General features: G+C 47.8%; 1 long non-coding RNA gene across 1 annotated transcript; it reads left to right on the top strand.

Moving 5' to 3' along the window:
• The first annotated feature begins 2110 nt into the window (after nt 1–2110).
• LOC135287693 (uncharacterized) lies at nt 2111–4185 on the top strand. Its single transcript, XR_010351254.1, has 3 exons — nt 2111–2847; nt 3035–3118; nt 3766–4185. It is a non-coding gene; the product is annotated as an uncharacterized LOC135287693 (long non-coding RNA).
• The last annotated feature ends 6168 nt before the right edge of the window (nt 4186–10353 follow it).

A 10353-nucleotide genomic window follows, 5' to 3' on the forward strand; every position in this document is an offset into this window, starting at 1 on the left:
AATGTGATGCCCTCATCCCCAGTAGCCACAGGCCTGGGGAATGGCACAGGGAGAAAGCATCCTTGCCTCCTGGGGAGAAGAAGTTGTTCTTGCCTTTGAGGAAGGCAGACTTGAAGAGGAAAGCCATGAGGAGTCCAGAGGAGTCCCCTGGAAAGAAGAAGGTGAGAGGGGCCAGGGCAAGTGGGTTTGGACAATGAGCAAGATGGTGCTTGAAAAACCCAAGTGTAGTTTCCCCTTCATATAGGTTGGCAGTGGAGCCATGATGCTTCTCCTCTCAAGGGTGTTCCAGTGTGTTATTTTCAATGTTTTCAGCCAGAATCTATCAAAGTGAGCTGTATTGGTCTGTACTTTAGGTAAACTTTTATGACCTGAGTCAATTTTTTCCCTTTTTTTATTCTTCCTACTAGAGGGAAGACAAGGGGGATACTCCCAGGAAGAAAAGGCAATGAGACAAAACATTCCCAACCAAATACTTCCAGATTTCCGCACACAAAGGCTCCAATCAACTGAAGTGAGTATGCAGTGATGGGATGTAAGAAAGATGTGTAAATCTAAGTCTCTCTTCAGAAGGGTAGCATGAAGAACTGGATCTCCTGTCCAGACACTCCAGAGTTTGCTTCTAACATGGTGTGCCTTCTGCAACTTCAGCTGCTGCAGGTTGGGCTTTGCATGCTGGAAGCTGCTGTTGGTTGGGGCTTTATGTAGAAATGATGAATGGGATGGGATTGTTGTTGCCATGTTGGAGCATGTCTTAAGTTGTTTATTTTTTAGCATTAGTCTTATTCCATGGTTATGACAATGAGAAGATGTTTACATTTTTGGTAGCAGAAAAAGAACTTAATGTTACAACTTAGTTTAAAAGTTTTTTTGACTAATCACACAAAGCAAAAGCATCTTGACAGTAGTTCTATATAACTACTATATGTACATGTATTTTTGTTTCAAAAAAGTTTTCTTCTTTTGAGTATAATACCTCTTGGTAAGCTTTAAAAGACACTGCACAGAGCTCTAGTATTAAGCTTAGAACTTCTTAATATCTTGCTAGATATACTTCTCTGTAGCTTAGGGACAAGTGCTAATGTACAGACTATTGTTTGATTTCTGCCTAGTTTTCTACTTCTTCTATAATTTTTCTGTTGATAAATCTTAGGGACATTGCTCTAGATCTCATTGTAATTTTATAGTCTCTGAGGTTTGATTTTTGTAGCTTTCCTAAAACTCTGTGATTTTAAGAATTCCCACAGCAGCACCCAGTGCAGAAAGCAGCTCTGAAGGTGTAGGTGGGTCAGGGAAGGGAGCCTTTCCCTTCTGACATTCTCTGAAAGCACAGAGGTGTCAGGGCTGGTGATTGGCTGGGAGAAGGGCTGTTCCAATGGCATTAGGAATGGAAGAGCTTTGATTCTGGAATTCCTTCCTCCCTTTTCCTCAGGGAAAATGAGCAGCTGTCTTAGTCATGTGCTGGCTTTTGGAGTGGCAAGGGTGGGAGGTAGTTTTGGGCAGAGAGGGCTCTGGAGCAGGTCGGGGATGGTGCTGTGCTCTGTGTCAAATGGTCCTTGGTGCAGCATCAGCTGAGCCAAGGCAGAGCAGCTGGGGAGCACGTGTGCAGTGAGTGGGGACCAAAGCACGGGAAAAGTGGCTGCTGAAAGAGGTGAGAGGACTGTGCCATGCACAGCAGAGTCAGGCAAGAAGTGCAGCCTTACACCTGAGCCTTCTCACTGCATTTAACTTCATTTCCTGCTCTTCTGATGCTGCAATCCATGAGCTGGGAATTTCTGCTTGGTGTGTTCTTGGAAACTTTGCAAAGCTGACTACAAATGGTGCAAATGAGCAGTGGTGAAACAAGGTTGAGAGCTACTTGGTGCTGCTTCTTGTTGCCAGAATTCCATGGACGCCCTGATTTCAGATGATCAGAGATGTGCTAGGCCACTCTGTTATTGAATGTGAAAGTCTCTGCCAATTCAAGCTGCCTCTTATTTGAAGCCTCTCGTCTTTGAAATTGTTGCATTGCTGAAACAACACCATGAATGGCAGGATGTAGCCAAGCTTCTACGAAATGCCTATATTCTATGTACATCAGAGTCATGAATTTGCTTCTCTTGTCCAGAGCCTCAGAAGACTCATTCCAAACTGAGAGGGCAAATGTGTTGCTGCCACCACTGCCAGCCATGACTGCTGCACAACGTGAACCAAAGTTCACCATGACCATGCAAAAGAGACCCAGAGCTGTGACTGACAACCTGGAGCTGCCTGCCGTGAATAACCCTGCCAGGAAGCAGGATGGATTCTTAGCCAAGCACAGGAAAGTGGAGGAAGACCCCGAGGAGCAAACCCCAGGCCATCACCATTGGTATCCAGGAGAGCTGGTGGGAGTATTCCTGCAACCCAGGCGTGCTGTGTGATGCACTGCAGAAACATCCTCTCAGATAAGTGACCATTTCTGACTGTAGGCAGCTGCAACCAAAAGGAGTGTGTGTATAAAAAGGAGTGTGTTTATAAAAGAAATGGACTGCAATCTGGGCCTTAGGTTGTATATCATTCCAAAGAAATTACTGCATTTATGGGTTAAAAATTAGAATTTACTGGCTTTTTATAAAAAATTTGTCTGTTTAATGATGGCTTGCGGTATGGGGTCTATGATATTTGGGGGTGAGGGAGCATGTGTCAGTGTTCTGTCTTAGGCCAGGTTGTGCACAGTGCATTAGCTGCCTTCTAACTGCTTGCTTTTTCCTGATAATTTTCCTGCTTCCAGCCCTCACTGCACTCCCAGCTATTGAGCAAGGAAATCTGCTGATGAATTTCTCTTTGCTTGGAAGAGGTTGAATGGTGCAAAGCATTGTGAGCTGCCAGGTGAGAAGCCAAAGTGGCATTTCAGTTACTGGAGGGATTGCTGGGAAAGAAGGCAAGAGGGGGAGAGCCCGGTGCATAGAGTATGCATGGGAGAAATGAACATTTTCTCTGGGAATTTAGGAAAGCCTGGCTTTACAATTGCTTTAGGCATCTCTCTCTGAGCAGCTTTCTCTCGGTGATTTTTCAGGGATCTGCAGGGCATGAGAAGAATCCTTTTCCAGTGCCTTCTGTGCCACATGAAGCCAAGACAAGAAGACCTGAAGTTAGGACAGTAAGTGTTTGTTTTGCAGCTCTGCCTGTAGTTTCTGAAGACAGCAGCCAGGGCTGGCCCTGCAGCCACCCCGGCCTCTGCTTCCTCATGAGCACTTCTTTTGGGAGCAAGGAGAGAGGGAGGGATGGGGCAGAGCTGCCCTCTCAGGGAAGCACTTGCTGAGTAGCTTTGCTACAGCTGAACAGCACTTGAATTTTGACTCCTTGCTGGGCCTTGGATCAGTATTGGCCAGAAGGAATTCCTAGAGCTGCTGATCCGTTTTTGATTGTACACTTTAATCATTACAAATGTTGCATTGTCCTGTGGTACAAGCAGTGGGGAATACTGAAAAGCTGTAACCTGCCATCCCATGGGGCTTTGGCAGTGTCATTTTCCATAAAACACCAAGTTTTGTGGGCCCCTCTGGGCAAAGGGATGCATTGCCGTGATCTGCTGGCAAACTTGCAAAAGAAAATAAACACGATGTGGCTAGCTGAGTGGCTGGCAGGCTGTAAAAATCCTCTGCAGAAAGAGGCAGCTGCTGAAAGTCAAAAAGTCTTGCAGGTCCTCTTGTAGTAAAGTCACTCCAGTCATTGATTGTGTTCTGCCAGGTGTGCCTGTTGGATGAATGCAACCAAATGTTTTCTCTCTTGCTCCTTTTGTTCCAGAGTTTGCTGCTGAACAAAGCCAAGTGAGGGGACCAAGAGCCGGCCTGACCTCACATAGAGAATGATTCAGAACTTTCAGTGACCAAGTGCCTTAACTGGGTCTCCAGGATGTAAATAGTTCCAAGTTCTCTAGTCTATGGAAACCTTACAAACACTTTTGTTTTATTTACTGTTCAATGCAAAACACCTGCTTTTTTTTGTTTGTTTGTTTGTTTTGTTTTGTTTTAAATACAGTTTTATGTTCTTTTGGTTACTTTTGGACATCCTTGTGGTTTTTGAGGATAATGCTTTTCTATCTTGCAAAAGAAGGGATGGGCAGTGGTATCAGCCATTAAGATAAAACTGTGGAGAGAAGGATGGTGTAATATTCACTATAAAAAAACTGGTGGTTAAGGAAATAAAATAAAAAACCCCACAGCATTATGTGTACTAAAACCAGTGGCCAAAAAGGCAGTGATCAGACTAAATGATAGAGATTCAAACAGGAAGGCAGCTGTCCCCAGAAATGTCATACCAGGGGATTTCTCTCCTCTGACAGGAGGCATTTTGGTAAGCATCACCAGCAACCACAAACTAAGTGATAGAAATTCAAATAGCAGGGAGACACTGTCTCCAGAGACATATTATACAGTGTATATTCCAAGAGATTTTTCCTTTGACCAGATTCCAGCAGGAGGCATATTGATAAGCATCATCAGAAGTTTTCCCCAGAAAGCCTTTTACCTCACAGCATTCCAGGAATTATCCACCAGTTCCAGAAACCGTGATAATATGCTAAAGAAGAAACCCTTCCATCGCACAAAGAACTGTATAAAAGGGACCCTCTGAGAAATGCTCTTTGGAAACCCATGGGACTTTGGTGCAAAAGGGCCAAATCCTAAATCTCCCCAACTCTGATCACCCGGCTTAGAGTCAATTTTAGCTTCTGTTTTATTCCAAATTTATACTTTGATAACTTCATAAATTTAATTAATTTAATTGGAGTAGTCATTTATAATAGTAGTATCCCAAAACAATTGTGATGACAGGAAAGAACATCGCCCTTTTCTACATCATTTCATGATGTAGGAACAGCTTAGCGCCGTACTGAAATAAAGTTCCTCTTGGGTTTGTGGTTGCTCCAGCTGCCTGCCTGTGGTGACTCACACAGCCACATTTCCCAACAATCTTTTGGACATTGCCGTGAACAAAGACAAGACTCCCAGGGAAGTTCCTCCTGTAGTGGAAGAAAAGCAATTCTTATCTCTGAGGTCTAAGCATGTGGGGCATCTGCCTGCATCTGTCAGCCCCAGACTTTGCAGAGCCCGGGCTGCAGAAACCCTCGGGGTTCACAAGCACTGACAGTGATTCTGGCAGCCAGCGCTGCCCTCCAGTGGGGCTGTTTGAACTCCATTCTACAATGGCTTTCTTTTTTGGGCTTGACAAATGCATTTAGAGTGCATGGATGGGCATCTCACCCCATGACTCCATCTAAATTCCAGAAAATCCTTCTAAAATCTTCACAAACCATGACTTACCATTTTTTAGGAATTACTTGGAAAACATAAGGGCCTCTGTCAATACAGAAATATTGCTTCTTAATTTATAGACAGTTTTATGTCCCATGCAGTCATTTTGAAATGCTCTACAGAACTTGTGGATCAGCTATAACAGGAATCTCTTTAGTGAACCATGTGAGAGAAAAAGAAGTTAATTCTTTCACATACTGCACATTCAAACTATGATCTACCACAACTCACTCCAAATAGAAAAACTAGAAGGTAAGGTTAGAAATAGAAGCATTTTGCCATAACTTTTGCAGATCTTTAAAACACCATTAAGAGAAATCAGAATGTTGTCAGACTATAATCCCTGCAGATTTCTGCAAGTCCTTAGAGTATAAAAAAGAATAAAGTTCTTACAAATCTAAACATCCTCCAGCACCCTCAAAACATGAGGAGCTGTTCATCTCTAACCATGGAATTCATGCCACAGTCTTCACATCATGGGGGTATACACAATTATGTCAATCTCCCTCAGAAAGAACTGGAGTCCTTTCAGGCATAGTTGATTTTAATAGATTATGTCATCATCTTACTTCTATCATTCATCTAGAAATCCCTGTGAAGTTTCAATCCAGGATTGCAAAGACAGCATTAATACAACATTGAGTTAGTGTGCTGAAGAAGTTCCAAACAACAAGTTACAGAAAGATTAACTTAGCTCCATTTTCTCTTTCTTTACTAGCAAGGGAAAGGGCTAGGACAAGAGGAAATAGCCTCCAGTGATGCTGGAAAGACCAGGACATTTCTCCAGGAAAGCCTTTCAGGTTTCTTCTCTGCCCATAGCCCTGTAACCTCACTGTGCCACAGGGGAACATCCCAAGGAGACAGGGAAATACACGGGATTTACGGAAAATGCAGACAGTGGGCATGCTCTGTGTCCCATACAATTCCCAAGGGCTGCCAAGGGACACGGGGCTGCAGTGACACGCTGTCACCATCCGCTCACACAAGCGGGGCTCGTGATGGTTCATTAACTGATCTCAGAGTGCACAAACAACACCGAGGGGATTTCAGCATTCATCAACACAAATGCACCTTTTATTGAGTGCCCGCAGCAAATGCCATAGAAGGATTAGAAAGGAGATAAAGGATAGAGAGAGAGAGAGAAAGAGAGAGAGAGAGAGAGAGAGAGGAGGCAGAATATTGCTACCAACAGAGAGACAAAATCCTCATGGTCCGGCTAATACATCCCTTTTGTCATGTGAGGAAGAATCTCAAAACACCTGGTTAACTCAAGGTTCTAGTATAGTCCATTCCTAAGGAGGGAACAGGTCTTGAAATCACTGAGGGGGAACAGATCCAATAAAGAAGTCTATTGAAATTGCTGAGGGGAAAAGAAGGTACAGCCAGTCTGTGTTCTCAGCAGTAGGTGAGAACCATTGTCTTCTTGGTCCAATGGCCACACCTGCAGGCAAACATCTCACTTTTGGTCAGGTTGGCTCCCCTACACACCTCCCCCGTGTTAGGGGTTTCAGTCTCAGTCCTTGTCAGGGGGGAGCTTCTCCATAGAGAGATTTCATATCTCAGTCCTTGAGAGTGAGGCTTCTCCAATCTCAGTCTGTCTGTCACGGTGGTTGGAAAGCAGAGGATGGCTCTTCTGTGAGGGGAGGGACCACCAAAGGTTATCCCAGAAAAGTCCCACCAGGCCAAGAGGTGGAGAAATGCTCAAGCTATTGTCACCAAACAGGTGCCAGCGTATAGGGCGAGTCGCCTCCTTGGCAGGCCCTGCCAGAAGCAGGCATTGTAGACACAGCTGTGAACAATCGCTTGGCAGGCCAGAACTCTGCTCAGGGGCCTCAGGATTATTTGGCCTTCATCCACCACTGGCAGCCCACAATTCCCATCAGGGTCCTCAGGGGCCCCGTGTCTGTCCTTGAGATAGTCGTGAGGCAAAAGGAGGGAACCTCCAGACTGTCTCTCACACATGCTGTTATAAGGTTGGTCCTATTGGTTTTGGGGAAAGAATGGGGAGTTGTTTTTTGTGAGGAGAAAAGGTGTCCAGGACTTGGTGGAGACGGGAGGTGGATGAGGCGAGGAGTGATTGGGCTAGGGCACCAAGCAATCATTCGACGCCCTGAAGAAATGATTGGCCCAGAATGAACTTCGCTAAAGACCTATCAGAGCGCCTAAATTCCCCCAATCAGTGCGCGGATCCAAACCCCACCAATCCTGGACCAAAGGGAGTTATAAATGGGGGGGTTTTCGTTTAGGCACGGTTCTTTCTGGTTCGTGGGCAGTGGGATTAGTTCACATGGAAAAGAGCCCAACGTGTTTTCAGCACGTTGTTATTTTTTTTGAGCTGTTGTGAGGGGGTCCAAGCTTATCTTGGACCCTCCGTTCCTTCCAGCTTCTTTTTCAATAAACGAGAGCCTTTTTCATCTTTTTTTCGAAGTCTGGCCTTGTTCATTCATTACACTGTGCTGGAAATGGAGTACTGAGACTTGTATAAAAAGAGACACAGTCTCAAGAAAAAAGGGACATTTGATAAAATAACAGAGAATAATAACTATTTAGGGCTGTTTTAAAAGGAATGTGAATTACAGCTGAGTAATGAACTTGAACAGCACTTAATTGAAGAACAAGACACAATGCCTTTCTGCCTAATGCCTAAATCTAAACTGTGTTATTGAAAGCATTATTATGAATTGTAGTTCCTCTACAGGTTAAAGGACCAATTGAAGTCCTGAGGCCTCAGCACCAGGCCCTGTCTGAGGCCTGAACAACAGGCCCTGAGCCAAAGCTGACCTCTAAATAAATTTTCCCACCAAATGTTATATTTGTATCTACTCATTAATGAATCACTATGAGCAGTATGATCTCTGTATGTGTTCATTGGTAAAACATGGCTATACCTTTCTGTATTTAAAAATCATACAAGGTCCCATATGGCCTTGTTTGGGGCTGAATGGTCAAAGTCACCTCCCTTGGTTCCTCCTGGGGCCCTGGCCAGGTTTGGGAGGAACCCAAGAGGAGGATGAAACTAGATGTTCTGCACTAGAAGTGCTGTCAGTTTCTTCATTCAGCACTGTCAGAGCTGGGCCCTCTCACAGCGGGCTTGGAGCCTCACCTGTGGCTGGAGGCACCTGCAGGAATTCCCAGTGTCCAGGAGTGGCTCTGCAGCCCTTGGCTGGGACAGCTTCCCCCTGCTGCTGTGTGGATCTGGGGGATGGTAAAGCATGAGGGGAACTGGTGCTGGATCTTTCTTAATCACTGCTGCAGTCTTTGGTGGTGATGGTTGGGTACATTGCTGAGCTTTTGGTTTTGCAATTATTTCCTAATGATTATGTGCTTTGCCGAGCTTCTCATTTTGTAATTTCTTGCAGACATACATTATATAAACTACACAATTCCATTACTTGGTGTCTGTGTCCTTGGTGCTGACCCTGCCCAGTGGCAAATCTGACCCAGTGGGTTCCATCGAACCAAAGGGGAACGTATGACACTGCAGGGCCTCCTGTAACCAGGAGACCATGGTGACCCTGTGGGGCTTAATGGAACCAAGGGGCCATTGTGACACTCCAGGGCTTAATCCAACCACAGAGGCCATACTGACACTGTAGGGACTCATACAGACCAGGCCCCAATTTTTCCTCTCCCTGGCACTGCCCAGTTCAGCCTTTCCATGCCCCTGCCCCAGCCCAGCAGAGCAGCAGAGTCAGGTCTGGCCCTGCAGCAGGAACTGCAGGCACTGGAGGTCAGGGACAGCCACTCTGGGTCTGGAATGCTCAGCAGATGCTCAGCTCAGGCAGCTCCTGCAGCCCCAGGGCCAGCCCCGCTGCCCAGCCCAGCAGCAAAGCTGGCCCCGGGGCTCCTCAGGCAGCTCCTGCTGGCCCAGGGACAGGGCAGCCTCTTGCCAGGGCTCCTGTGCACACCCACGGGCTCCTGCTCTGCTCCTGGCCCATGCCAGCTGCCCCCAGAGCCTTTCCCAGGGGAACACGTGTGTGCTGGCCCGAGCAGCCATTGCTGCAGCCCCTGCCCGGCTGCCCAGAGCCCCGAGCTGGGGCTGCTGCTGTGCAGAGCACGGGGGCTGTGCTGCCCGGGGCCCTGGGCTGCCTCTGCTGGGCTCTGCTGCTCAGCCTGGCACACAGAGGCAGCTGATGGTGCTCCCTGCACTCACCCCCTCCCACACAGGCTCTGCGGGGCCATGCAGGGGGCTCAGAGGTGCCTGCCTTGTGCCAGGGCTGCCAGAGGGGCTTGGGGCTGCCCTGGATCCTCCTGGGGGAGTTCCCTGAGGCTCAGAGCAGGCAGTGCCCAGACTCCTTTCCCCGGGCCTGCTGTGTCCCTGGGCTGCAGAGCTCTCCTGGCTCACAGCAGACATTCAGTCCTTGATCTCGGGGTGACCCCAGCCTGGCCAGGCCTGTGCCCAGTGAGCTCCACTCCCTGCTGCTCCCTGGCACACCCTGTCCCTGCAGGTCCCCTGTGTTCTCCTGGCAGCTCCCAAGGCCCTCCAGACAAACCTTCCCCTGCCATCAGCCCTGCCACAAGCTGCAGAGCCCCAGCAGGAAGGTTCAGCACAGACCATTCAGCATCTGATGGGCACTGGCCACCAACAAGCAAAACCTGACCCAGACCTGAGTCCCCTGAAGGCCCCAGTGAGACCCTGATCTCATCCCACTGAGCCCTGGGAGAACAAGGAACACAAGGAGCCTCTTGAGAGTCCTGAGAGTGACTCTGGAGGGGAGCAAAGCCTTCCTGCCCTGCGCTCAGGAGATGCCCTTTGCTGCTGGAGCTGCTGTGCTGGAGCCCAGCTGTGTCCCAGCAGTGCCCATGGCCTGTCCCTGCCTGAGGCCACAGCACGGACACGCAGCAGGACAGTGACCAAGCTGCCAGAGCACTCCAGCCTGGCACCCACAGCAGGGCTGGGAAGGGGAGTGTGGAGCTGGGAGGAGCAGATGTGGAAAGAGGCAGGGCCATTGTCCCTGGCTGTGCTGCTGTGCTGGGAGCCCCTTCCCTCCACCTCTGCTCACAGGCACTGCCCCTGCAGAGCCCGAGAAGGGCTGAGGAAATGCCTTAGACACACAGGTCAGGACAGCCACTTGTTTTT

This window comes from Passer domesticus, chromosome 30 (assembly GCF_036417665.1).
Source record: "Passer domesticus isolate bPasDom1 chromosome 30, bPasDom1.hap1, whole genome shotgun sequence".
In the NCBI taxonomy this organism is placed as follows: Eukaryota; Metazoa; Chordata; class Aves; order Passeriformes; family Passeridae; genus Passer; species Passer domesticus.